Below are 14323 nucleotides of genomic sequence, written 5' to 3' on the forward strand. Positions count from 1 at the left end.
AATCTATGAGTGAATTCTAGTAAGAAGAATGAATTCCTGGAGAGGCAGGAGGGGTGCAAGAAAGTCCTGTCACAGAGTCTGGTGACTTGAGAGTTTTAAGGAGACAGAGGCCAAGAATATCAAATGTTTCAGTGACACCAGGAGAGAACTGATAACTGTCCTCAGAGTTTAAAAATGAAGAGGGAAATAGGTGGTAACAATTGTTAAAGCAGTTTCATTGAAATGGCAGGGAACATTACCATACTGGGAAAGTTCTTAAAGAGACAGAGAGAAAGATGTATCCAAGGAGGAAATATGAGAATGCACTCCCTGTGACTAGATGTATTTGAGTACCACTCTTTGATATGGTTTTTGTATAATGAAAATCCAAGCCTGAAAAATTGTTTAAGAGGTAAAAAGTCATAATTAGTATTCATAAGAGTACAGTACTACTGCCTTTTCACACCAAAATAAACAGACATAATACAGTTAAGGGAATATAACAAAAGAGCTGTATTCTCAAGGAACAAGGAAATTCCAGACTGCTGATGCAATAAAATGTCCGATAACATATGTCTTGTATTTATTTTTTACTTTGAAACATTTTCAAACATGGAGAAAAGTTGCAAAAACAAAGAACTTTTCTCCCCTTGAATCAGAGTATGTTAATGATGTGATGCTCCTCACCCCAAATACTTCAAGGAGTATTTCTTACAAATGAAGACATTGTCTTACATTACCACAAACCATCAGTATCAGGAAATTAATATAAATACATCACTCCTATGTAATCTTATAGCTATTTAAATTTTATGAATCATTAAAATTATGTCTGCTACAGCAGAAGGAAATAGCTCAGAATCACATGTTGCATTTACTTGTCACATCTCTTTCCTCCTCCAATTTGTAACATCCTCAGTCCTTCCTTGACATACGACTTGACACTACTGAAGATAAAGGTCGGCTATTTTGTAAAATGTTCCTCAATTTGAGTTTGTCTTTTGTCTTCTCATAGATTCAGAATATGCATTTTATTTATGGCAGGAATACCATATAAGTGATATTCCATTTGACTCACAACATCATATCAGTCAATACATAATTTGATTTGCCCTATTATTGATTTTTTTTTTCATTTAAATTCCAGTTGATTAACATACAATGTAATGTTAGTTTCTGGGGTACAACTTAGTGATTCAACACTTACAATAACACCCGGTGCTCATTATAACCAGTGCCCTTCTTAATCTTCATCACTTATTTAACCCATTTCCCCACCACCTCCCCTCTGTTAACCATCAGTCTGTTCTCTATAGTTAAGAGTCTATTTCTTGGTTTGCCTCTCTCTTTTATCCCCATGATCGTTTGTTTCTTACATTCCACATATTAGTGAAATTATATGGTATTGTTTCTCTGACTTATTTCACTTAGCATAATACTTTCTAGCTCCATCCATGTTTTGCAAATGGCAAGATTTCTTTTTTTTAATGGCTGAATAGTATTCCAGTGTGTGTGTGTGTGTGTACTACAATTTCTTTATCTATTCATCAGCTGATGGACATTTGGGCTCTTTCGATAATTTGGCCATTGTTGATAATGCTGCTATAAATATTGAGGAACATGTATCCCTTTGAATTAGTATTTTTGTATTCTTTGGGTAAATACCTAGTAGTACAATTGCCAGATTATAGGTGGTTCTACTTTTAAATATTTTTCTATTTTTAACATTTAGAAGAACCTCCATATTGTTTTCCAAAGTAGCTGCACCAGTTTGCATTCACTATTTGCAGATGACATAATACTCTATATAGAAAACCTGAAAGACTCCACCAAAAATCTGCAAGAACTGATACATGAATTCAGTAAAGTCACAGGATCAAACACAGAAATCTGTTGTATTTCTATATACCAATAATGAAGCAGCAGAAAGAAAAGTCAATGCATCGATCCCATTTACAACTGTACCAAAAACAGGAAGATACCTAGGAATAAGCCTAACCAAAGAGGTAAAATATATGTACTCTGAAAACTATAAAACACTGATAAACTGAAGATGACACAAATAAATGGAAAAACATACCATGCTCATGGGTTGGCCGAACATATATTGTTAAAGTGTTGATACTATGCAGAGCACTCTACACGTTGCCACTCCTTGTCTTACTATGAAAATACTAACAGCAGTTTTCATAGAGCTTAAAGAAACAATTCTAAAATTTTTATGGAACCAAAAAGATCATTAATAGTCAAAGCAACCTTGAAAAAAAAAAAGCAAAGCTGCAGGCATCACAATTCTGGACTTCATGTTACACTACAAAGCTATAGTAATCAAAACAGTATGGTACTGATACAAGTAGACACAGGGTTCAAAAGAATAGAACAGAAACTCCAGACACAAGCCCACAAGTATATGGTCAATTAATCTTTATCAAAAAAGGCAAAAATATGCAATGGGGAAAAGACCCGTCTCTTCAATAAATAGTTTTAGGAAAACTGGACAAGCAAAAGAATGAAACTAGACTACTTTCTTACACCATGCACAAAAATAAATTCAAAATGGATCAAAGACCTAAATGTAAAACAGGAAACCATTAAAATCTTAGGGGAGAACACAGGCAGTAACCTCTTTGACACTGGCATTAGCAACTTCTTAGGAGGTGTATCTCCTAAGCAAGGGAAAGAAAAGCAAATGATCAGGACTTCATCAATATAAAAAGCTTCTGCACAGTGAAGGAAACAATTAACTAAAAGGCAACCTTCAGAATGGGAGAAAATATCTGCAAATGATATACCTGATAAAGGGTTAGTATCCAAAATACATAAAAAGTTCTAAAACTCAACACCCGGAAAACAAATAATCTAGTTTAAAAATGGGCAGAAGACATGAATAGACATTTTTCCAAAGAAGACATACAGTTGTCCTATTATTGTTTAATGTTAACATTGACCATTTGTTAAAAGTAGAATCTACCAGAATTCTCCACTAAAAAATTATTTTTCCTTTGTAATTAATGCGTATTTAGTGCATTTGTACTTTGAGATTATGTAAATATAAAAGATGGTCTCAAACAGTATGGGCTCATGGATTCTTATTTTATCTAATGTTACAATATGTTGCTATTATTACTTATTTTGGTGCTTCAGTTGTCCTGGCTTTGGCCAGTCGGAGCCTTTTCAAGCTGGTTCCCCTGTTCTCTGATATGTCCTCATCATTCTTTGAGCACTCTTTTATGGTACAAGATATTCTAGGATCATATTACACTTTCCCTGCCCATCCTTGGATTCAGCCATTTCTCTAAGGAGCTCTTTTAGAGAGAAGTTTTTAATAACGAAGATCTGGAAGCTAGCTGTTTTTAAACACAAACACACAACCACACATCCTGTGATAGTTAATTTTATGTATCAATTTGACCAGGTCATGGGGTGCTCAGACATCTGGTCAAATGTTATTCTGGTTGTGTCTGTGAGGCTGCTGGATGTTTCTGGGTGAGATTAACATTTGAAACAGTAAACTGAGTAAAGCATATTGCCCTTCTCAGTGAGAGCTACCTCATCCAACCCACTTGTGGCCTGAATAGAACAACAAAACTGACCTTTCCACGAGAAAGGGAAAACTCCTCCTGCCTGTCTTTGAACTGGGACATTAATTTTGTCCTGCCTTTGGACACAAACCTAAACTTTGGCTCTTCCTGGGTCTTGAGTCTGCTGGCCTAGCTTTCCTGGGTCTCTAGACTGCCAACTGAAGATGTTGAGACTTTTCAGCCTTCATTATCACGTGAGCTGACTCTTTATAATAAACCACATACATAAACACACACACACAGAGGCATATTATTGGTTCTGTTTCTATGGAGAATCCCAATACACACATATTTACTTCTGTATCTATTTCTATGTCATTTCAATAAGCGGTAAAACATAAGTTCATACCGCTATCTCCCATTTTGATACTACATTGAAGGATTAATCATAGTTTCCTACCTTTCTATACTTGTACCTCCCTTCTCGACTATGAGAAACCTGGTTCCCATCATCTTTAATACATTGTCGTGATCAGACCCCCTATATGCAACCAAATGTCAGCCCATGTTTCCACTCCTTGTCTCACTGCACTGACACCCTCCTGACTCTGCTCAGGCTCGGACACCACTTGCCATGGGCTCTCCTCACTACTGTTTCCCAAGCAGTCCCTTACATATACCACTGTAGTTATAATACTTCATTTCGTTCTCACTTCAGATATGCTCCTCACCCTACTCAGGCACTGACACCTGTACTGGACAGCTGTCACTGCGGATCCCTGCCTCTCCTCCACCTCTGTGCGGACCGCTTGCGCACTCTGCTTGTTCTCCAATACCATGTGTAGGGCTGCTCTTCTATGTAAAAAAAAAAACAAAACTCTCCTTTTTTTTGTTGCTTTGTTTTATGTTAGTCCACCAAACAATATGTAATATTTCTAATAAAATTTTGATACTTTCTGGTATAAACAATTCTCCAATTCATAAAATACATTCAGAAAAATACCTATATGAATATGGATAGCCTCCCTCTGCTACCATACCACTTTTCAGCCTTCTGTGTTAGTATCACCACCAAATGTGGTAAGGAAACCCATGGTCTTCAGACATATCGAGAGGAGCACATATTATATTTGAGAAATATCATTTTATGTCCCACATATAGAAGTTGTGTACTCAAATTTAGGATTCATGGCAGCTACGTTACTATACTTAGCAGGAGTGTAGATATGGAAATGTAATTTTGACAAATTTATCAACACAGCTTAAATCTTGTCTTGAAATATAAATTACTTAAAAATAAAATGTTTATGCACATAAGTATGCTTTTCAAAGTCTCAATTTAAAATATTCACCACTCTAGTCATGAAAGCATTTATATCATGGTAAATATCCTCATTGCTGGTATAGTTTTTGTAGAAGATATTTTTTTTTAAAGAAAAATGTTTCTACAGAAAAACACTGGCAAAATCTCTTTATCTTTCTCAATTTTATACTCTTTCATTTAGAGAAACAATGAACACTCTCCCCTATACCAGGCACTGAAATGCTGACATATGAAGGGAAATATTTATTACTTTTCAAGAGCAACATGAAAGTTGGCAGATATGTGCTTCTTAAGATTAAAGAAGAAACACTGAAAACTTCCTTGCAAACACCGTGGTGAGAGAAGAATTAAATGTGATTTATTCACAGTAATAGAGTTGTCTAGAAATCAGAAAAAAAAAAGTATTCTGAAATGATTCTTCATACATATGAAGAGATTCCTATTGCTAGCTTCATTTCAAGAAAACTACCCCATAATTGTATTTTACTCTAAAGCATTTTATTAAATAAACAAATAAGGAAAGAACACCTAATAGAAATGGAGCACCATTGGAGAGTTTTAACTCTTTCACAATACGAAATATGGATCCTATGTTTAGACTGAGCAGAGAAGACTGAAAGTGGGAACCATCCAATCCAGTGACTGCAAAGCCTGCTTCCAATGATTGCAATATGCATGAAATATCCAAAAAAATTCTCACAACAAGCTATTTGTTGTTACCAAATAGCAGTGGTGGTATTAGCAGTAAGGATCACATATTTAAAAAATGATCAGTTTTGAGTACCTCTAAAAATTAGACATTGCTTATTTCCTTTTTACATTTAACCTGAATTATCTACAGAAGTTGGGTATGAATGAAAACCCACAGAACTCAAATATGGTAAAAATAATAAAGCATTATATTGCAAAATAAGTCATAAAATAAATTTAGTGGCTTATAGTCAACAATTAGAAGATAAAATGTTTATAGAAAAAATATCAAAAGGCATCATAAGATAGTAAGAATAAGTATTTGTAAAACTTTCATTTCCATTACTTTATGTGTCTGGATGATGGAGGATTTGTGACATAAGGTGTATTTTTAGTACTGCTGCATAAAAAATATATATACTTGAAAGTCATCCTGTTCCGGGAATCCCATAGTGAGTTTTTTACATTTACCTATTTGTTCTCTCACTCAAACTTTAATTTGGTTTCTTCAATGGGTGTACGTGCATTTCTCCCAGATTTGCTAAAACACTTAGCATATACAAATCACTTAAAAATCATTAAAAATAATTTTAAAATATTGTCATTATAATAGTAATTATAATTACATCATACAAATTGTTAAAATCATTTAAAATATTATAATTATTAGTACTAGTTCAGCAAATGTTGTTGATCATTTAATTATATTTCATGTACTATGGGTAGATCCAAGGTGATAAAGGATCTGTGCTCCAGAAAGTTGGTTTGAGTGGCAGAGTAAGATGTAGACAAAAGAGAAGCAGGCTATTATCTAAGTGTCTCAATACATAGATGGCCAAAGTAGAACGGCAGGGGCACACAGGGGCCTGAAGCTGAAAACTCCATGCAGAGTGCTCACTTCAGCAGCACAGATGCTGAAAATCCTGTGCAAAGAAGTAATACTTGAAAAGAATCTTGAAGGTGAAGAGCAATAATAGAGGGAGGCAGAAAGAAGAGCAAATGCATAGACATGAGCATGTTATAAACCTGCTGAACAAGAAATGATTTGCAACTAGACTCTGAAGAGAAGTAGGCTAACGGTGTTAGAATATAGCTAAAGGGTTAAAGAGCACATTCCTAAGGGTTCTATTTGCTGTACTGAGATGCCAGCATTTTGTCCTAATGAGGAAACATCACCCTTGAAGTTTCCACAATTCATATGATTAGATCAGTCTTCATAATAGATGGCTTGGATTGGAAAGACTGATTGGCAAGGGGGCTCCAGTTGGAGGAAGGGAAACACAGTACGAGCTTATTTTATCAGGGGTGACAAGGGTACAAACTGAGGCCCTGAAAACAAAGGAAGGCAAGAAGAGGGTGAATTTGAATGAGGTCTAGACAAAAGAGCCACAGGACTTGTGACTGGACAGTAAGGGAGGGAGAGATAGGGGCAGGTGCTGAGTGAAGTTAAAGAAAGTGGGCTATGTTGACTTTCACTGAAATGATGAATATGAGAGTAAAGGGTAGATTTGGGGGGCCTGAGGAATTTAATTTAAGGTGTGTGATTAGTGTTTTTGGAGGACCATCTCATGGAGACACTTAATAGGAGCTGGGATAGATTAGGCTTCCAAAAATGTTTGTTAACTGAATGAACACACAAACGATTGAACATGAAGGTGGACGGCTCAGGAGCAACATCAGTAATTTGGTTATCTTTGGTTTGGAATAGGAGCAAATGGTCTACAGTGAGATTCTGGGGAACACTAATACTACAGGAATCAGGGAGGAAAAAGGGAAGGTAGAATCAGAATGGAAGGTTTGCAAGGCATGTAATCATATCAATGTCATTTTGATCTAAATGTAAATTTTAAATTTCAGGATATAGCATTTGTTTAAGAAAAAATATCCATATAGTGTGCTATGTCAGGTCAGCTACCTTTACTGACTTACACAGTTCTCCAGATCATATTAGTGTAAGGATTTAAGGAATGGATATCTATAAACTATGATATAACTCAAAATATTTTCAGGCCTATAAGTACCCTAGATTGTTGTATGCTTTTACATTTCATGAAGGTGTCTCATTTCATGAGTTAGTATAGCAAGAAGCAAAAAAGACTTGAATTAACAAGGTAAGAGATGAAGGCTTATGGTCAAAAGCCATCTCCATTAACTGGAAAGTTATAGGATGTAGGGATCATTATTCCTACAGGTATTGCTATGTTGTAATAAACTAAAGGAATATGACTGTCATAGAATGATAGTCTTTATTGAGTCTCATTAGGAAAACAGACTGGTTACTGGTCTCCTCAGAAGTACACTGAAAAAAAAATTGCTGGCATTCAATGACTCTTACAACTTGTGAAAACCAATGTGTCTTTTTACTTTTTATTTAAAATCTCTCTCAAGTCTGTCAAATTTTTCCAACAGTGCCACTCTAGTACATGCCACCACTGCATCACCTTCTCTCACCTGGACCACTCTACTAGCTTCCTAACATAATTTTTACACCAACCTCTGATTTATTCTCTGCAAGTTAACAAGAGTGATTTTTCAAATGCAAATCTGATTACACCACCCTTTGCCGAATAAAGACTAAAATCCTTACAGTCTATACGTTCCTGGATGATTTGACCCCAAAGTAACTTTCTTACCTTGTCCTCTGTGTTCCACATGGGCAGACGGCTGTCAGAGACTTGATCATGTGATACAGCCCACTCTTGGAATAAATAAAACCCTGAGAAGGAATCAGTTAAGTTAGGGTGCAGTTGTGTCCTCTTGGACAAGCAAAGAGTTCTTTATAGAATTATCCCAAATTAATCTATTTCACAGTGTTATATTAATATAAATGTGTTTTCCTGGCCATTCTATAAATTATTCTAATGTTATTCTTTGCCTCAAATTGACTAAAATAGATTTTGAATTGTACATCCTAAATTAAAAATCCAAGTATCTGTGGGTGTTAATACAAAGAATCCACTTACAGAATAACTAGTATTTACTTGGATATAATTAATAATTTCATTTAAAATTTAAATATTGGGAAAAATTTTAAATACTGGGCACCTGGGTGGCTCAGTCACTTACACATCCTACTCTTGATCTCAGCTATGGTTATGATCTTGCAACTCATAAGACTGAGCCTCACGTTGGACTTTGCTGAAAATAGAAACTGCTTGGGATTCTTTCTCTCCCTCTCTTTCTGCCCCTCGCCCCCTCTTTCTCTCTTCTCAAAACAAACTTAAAAAAAACTAAACATTGTATTAGAGAGTATGAGTATTAGGCCTATAAGATTACACCTCCATTTATGAATTTTTAAACATCCCTGACACATAAGGAACAATAATATCAGATGATGCTGTGTCTAATGAGCTGATGGCAAAGGGTTCCAGGAGGGTGGAACAGTGAATTTCATGGTTTGTGTCCCCAGCAGCCATCCTCTTTTTGGTGGAAGGCTCCAGAGTTTTTTGTTTGTTTGTTTGTTTAATGTTTATTTATTTATGCTTAACCAAGTGAGTCACTGAGACACCCCTAAAAGGTTCCAGTTTTAGTTTAAGGTTCCCCATTCTTTCCTTTCCATAATGGCCTCCATCCTGAACTCTAGGAGTGGAACAGATGTCTAAGGCCCAAGTCTAACAGTATATTGTATTCTTAAATTCTTCTGATCAGGGCAATTGATTGAGGAATTGGCAGGTAATACAATCAAAGCCAATAAAACATAATAAAACTTTCAATTGGGAATACTGAGACAGGCAGGTCCTCTCTCTATCAGACTTGAGGTTGGAAAGATGTGAGGTTGCTACAGATGCTACAAGCATCTTGCTTTCATGATAAGAAAAACCTACATGAGGCCCAGATCCAGAGGAAGAGTCTTAGTGGCATCTACCATCCTCTGCCTCCAGGCACACTTGAAACTGTCCCTATTGACCTGACCTTTTCAGTTATGTAAGCCATTTAATTTCTTTATATATTTTTTATCTCTTTTGAGTTGATTTTTTGTCACATGTAACTCAGAATGCTAATATTGGTGCTTTCAAGAGTTTCTAGAAGGATGGGGCATCTGGGTCACTCCCTTGGTTAAGTGGCCAACTCTTGGTTTTGGCTCGGGTCATGATCTCACGGTTTGTGGGTTCAAGCCCCATGTTGGGCTCCGAGCTGAAAGTGTGGGGCCTGCTTGCAATTCTCTTTCTCTCCCTTTCTCTCTGTACTTACCCTTCTCACATTGTCTCTGTCTCTCTCAAAATAAATAAATAAACAACAAAAAAGAGTTTTTAGAAGGAGCTGACTTTATGCCATGAAAACAGGAAATATTCAGAGTCAGTAGACCTCTGATATTTGTAAGTAGCTCCTCAGATCATTCACATCCTCAGTTTGGAGGATCTCTGTAACTTTAGGCATAGCTTCTTTGGGGAATCATTTTTCCAAGAAGTGAAGTTTTTAATCACTGTACTGTATAGTACAACATAAGTTACTGTACTGTATAACATGAATCAATTTTAATTACAGAATTCTTTGGCCCAGTGCATTCAACTTGACCAAATAAACTGTTCCTATATATTAGCCTTGAAGATGGCACAGTTCAACATTATATTTAGACAAATTCTAAATTACAATGCCATGAAGCATCATGGTTGTTTTAAAACAGTCCAAAATACCTCAGATACCAAGAAAGATTAGAAAATAGTGGTCGATGCTTGCTTGTTTATGATATTTTAGAAAACAGAAGTAAAGCATTGCCATTCTTGCTATGTTTTATGCCTAATTGACAACGAACAAGTTAATGGTATATTCTTAAAGTATAGGCAAAAATTGAATATGTAAAAAGACACTCTTCCTTTGGGGGAAAAAATAAATTTAATCTAGTAGATGAAAGACTATAAAGTTACCTCTAGGTAGGTATCTAGTAACTAAGGGGATCTTGTTGCAGTGTGGACTCAATGGAGATGTGTTGGGAGGGACAGATGAGTTTCCACCAGCCTCTCAAATTGATAAATATTATTGTTTTGGAACTGCTTTAAAGGAGATTGTGTCTTTCGTAATAGATGAAGTCTGCAGTGGTTATTCTGAGATGCAGTCCAGCCTTTTGCAAGGAGTCTGACCTTGTAAATGTCCCCTGCTTGTTAGTAGATAAAGTTTGCCAAGGACTCCAAACACTTCCACAAAGGCCACCCTCATTCTCTAAACAGGGAGCAGTAAACACTAATCTGTTAGGTCTCTGTACAGCGACATTTTGTTTTTCTATGGGAAGAGAAAACTTTCTACTGGAGAGCAAAAGCAAGGAATAATTGTGTTAAAAGTGTAATAGATTTAAAAGTTCTCAAATGGCTGTTCATCTGTATGTATGCTACAGTATCTGTATTTTCCCATCTGTAAACATAGCAGATACAACAGATAAACTACTGCATATAATCTCTGTGCATCAACTCACACCACAGTAGAGTTCAGCCAGGCTACCAGGACCGATTCCAGGAGGTGGTTCTAATCTCACCTTTCTCTGTGCCAAGACACTGTGTACACAGACTCCCTCAAACATGTTATTTATTGAATTACCCTTATTGGGGAGTGGGGGGCACAAACAAGAGTAGGGACTTCATGGATCATCTAATTAAGAATTTTTCTTAACTTTACTGTTTCCTTGGTATGTTTCCCTCACTTTGTTTTGCACTTTAACTCTCTCTTTCAAGCATCACTAGGGGAGAAGATAGAACCCCATATGGGACATTAGATGCCAATTGTTTTATAAATTAAAAAAAATCTATTTTAGTGATCAACACATGTTTTATTCAGTTAAGCTCTCAAATCATATTTTTCCAGAGTATAAACATTTAGACATCAATATTTCCATTATTAGCAGTAATGAAAATACTGTCATTTATATTTTGTTCTATATATGAAAACACTGTCAGAAGCCAGTTTAGTGATTTTCCATAACAGTTCTCTGAAGAGCATTAGCAAGAAAAATCTTTATCTGAATTTTAGCCATGTGAGAAACCATTCTAGTTATTTTTATTTTCTTTGAAGAGTTCAATAATAAATTGAACTATAAGGATGGGGTATCATTTTTATACTATTTTTAAAAGATCAGTCTTTTCCACTCAAGGAAATTTTGCTCAAATGAAAAGGAAATAAATGCACTCACAGGGATATTCAGGGTTGCTCAAAATTACTTCCTGGTTTGGAAGAAACTGTGTGTTTTTGAGTAACAAAACTAGAAAAAAAAAGAACCTTAATTTTTCAAAACCTGGACAATAAATAAGAAAAGATACTACTATTCAACTTTTGCTTCATCTTATTTTCTGATTCATATTTAATCAACTTAGCTTTTTGATGCTCTCCTTATTAAGTATTTAGTGATTTATAAATAATGGTTACAAAGATGAAGCTAAAAGGGACCCTATGTTCCTTCTGCAGTGTGAGAAATCTTGTTGATTAATGGTGTTCTCTAATTTATCTGTTTACAAATAAAATGTTCAAGCACAAATGTTAAGTATCCTGCTTAATAATTTAAAATGCTGTCTCAGAGAGATTTAGATGTTACATCTGTACAGAAAAAAATTTTTTTAATATCCTACTATCCTTCTGGTGGTGTGGATTTTCATAAACTATATCTAGAGATGTGTGTATCTGTTTGAATGCACACACACACACACACACACACAAATACACACACAATGTTAGAGGTATACATGTACATTACACGGCAGTTGTTCAGTTGTTCCCAAACTTTTAGATCTCAACAACATCTTTAGTATCAAACATTTCTTCTTACCTGTGTGATAATAGCTGAAATCTATTTATCTATTGACTAAGAAGATAGAAAAGCTACACAGGATTAACTTACGGTGTTAAATACATTTCTTCATTACTAATCACAGCATTATGTACATACATTTGAATAGTCACTCTCCTTAGGTACGTGAAATGCACTATACTCTTTATTTAGCCCACTGATAATATTACTGTACACATGAAATTACTGTCCACTTGGTATAGCTCTTAGTACCCACTGAAATCCATGGCATACAGGCTTGGGACAACTAGTGAAGAGAGACATTCAAGCAATTCCTTTTGAGAGCCCTATGGAAGAACTTCCAAGAGATTCCATAATGGAAAAAAAGTATAAACTCATAAAACTAATATGAACTCTGTATTATCTTTTATATTTCTAAGAATATATTCTTTAGGATGTCAGGGAATTTTACCTAGAAAATTCTGAGCTATTCTCCTTTCTACACTGTGACTCCCTTGGAGTGTCATCAAGACCATGAACAGAGAAGGGCACCTAGGTGGCTCAGTCAATTAAGCATCTGACTCTTGATTTCAGCACAGGTCATTTTCTCACAAATCAAATCATGAGCCCTGCTTAAAGCCCTGCTTCGGGCTCTGTGCTGAAAGCCTGGTTCCAGCCTGGGACTCTCTCTCTCATCCTCCTCCCCCCACATGCTCTCCTCTCTCTCAAAATAAATACATAATCATTTTTAAAACAAGAATCTAATTATTAATAGAAAAGGAACAAGACTTGCCCATCTTTCTAAATTATCTTTCTAGAAACAGAACAGTCTCCTGTATTCTTCATTTATCCATTCCTATGCCGTTCTTTTTTTAAATTTATAATTAGTGTTTATTTTATAAAAAAGGAAATCAACCACTTATATCAAAATTTGAGAATAGAAATTAAAATTGTCTCAAATTTTCATTTTACTTATTTCTATTATTATTATTTTTGTTGTTTGTTTCATGCTTTTATTTAAATTCCAGTCAGTTAACATATCATGTAACACTACTTTCAGTAGTAGAATGTTAATGATTCATCACTTATGTCTACACCCAGGGTCATCACAAGCGCCCTCTTTTAATGTCCCTTGCCCCATTAACCCATCCCCCCATCTCCTATCAGGAGACCCTCAGTTTGTCCTCTATAATTAAGAGTCTGTTTTATGGTATGCCTCTCTTTTCCTCCCCTATGTTCATGTTTTGTTTCTTAAATTCCACATGAGTGAAATCATATGCTATTTATCTTTCTCTGACTGACTTACTTCATTTGCCATAATTCACTCTAGCTCCATCCATGTCGTGGCAATTGTCTATGTGGTTTTTCTTATTTCTTAATGAACTACAGTATCTCTTTATTTCAGTAGTGCAACCCAGGGTAATGTTCTGCTCCTCTAGTAGGATTTACTAACATCTCGGTTAGCCAGATTTTACAATTCAATATAATTATGATTTCATTTCATGCTCCAGAATCTTAAGTGTTTATAATAGATTAATTTTTTTTAACTACCAATTAAACTAAACTGGCTGTAGAGCTAAGGAATGTATACCCTAAGATTCAAAAATCTCTCCCATGTATAATGCTAGAGGAACTTCCATAAATCAGTAAACAGATAAATGGGTGTACATAATTTGTAACAGCAAAAACAAAACAAAAAGTGAAATCCATTGACACTATAATGGATAAACTGTGATATATTTAATGCCACAGAATACTATCAATCACAAAGGAAAGACCAATAGCTACACACTACACAGATGAATCTTAAAGAAATAATAGAGAATAAAAACAGCAACTCATAGAAGAATGCATATAGTATGACTATTTCATACTATATGTAAAATATTTTATATAATACTTTGTATAAATGAAATGACAAAACAGGTAAAGCTAAACATAACATTGTTGGTATATACACCAATCGTAAAATTATAAAGGAAAACAAGGGAACGATTAACACAAAACTCAGATTAGAAGTTAACTCGGGAGAATGTTTGGGGGATGTTATCTGAGAGAGGCACACAGGAGAATTCTAAGGTGCTCCTAACTTATTTCTTA

General features: G+C 35.2%; 1 long non-coding RNA gene across 1 annotated transcript in view; it reads right to left on the reverse strand.

Moving 5' to 3' along the window:
- Nucleotides 1-14323, reverse strand: part of LOC144234103 (uncharacterized) — a 99989-nt gene that overhangs the window by 50542 nt on the left and 35124 nt on the right. Inside the window, exon 3 of the long non-coding RNA XR_013335863.1 lies at nt 8148-8230. This is a non-coding gene — a long non-coding RNA (uncharacterized LOC144234103). The remainder of the gene's footprint in view (nt 1-8147; nt 8231-14323) is intronic.

Source organism: Crocuta crocuta, unplaced genomic scaffold (genome assembly GCF_008692635.1).
Source record: "Crocuta crocuta isolate KB4526 unplaced genomic scaffold, BGI_CrCroc_1.0 scaffold518, whole genome shotgun sequence".
Taxonomy (NCBI): domain Eukaryota; kingdom Metazoa; phylum Chordata; class Mammalia; order Carnivora; family Hyaenidae; genus Crocuta; species Crocuta crocuta.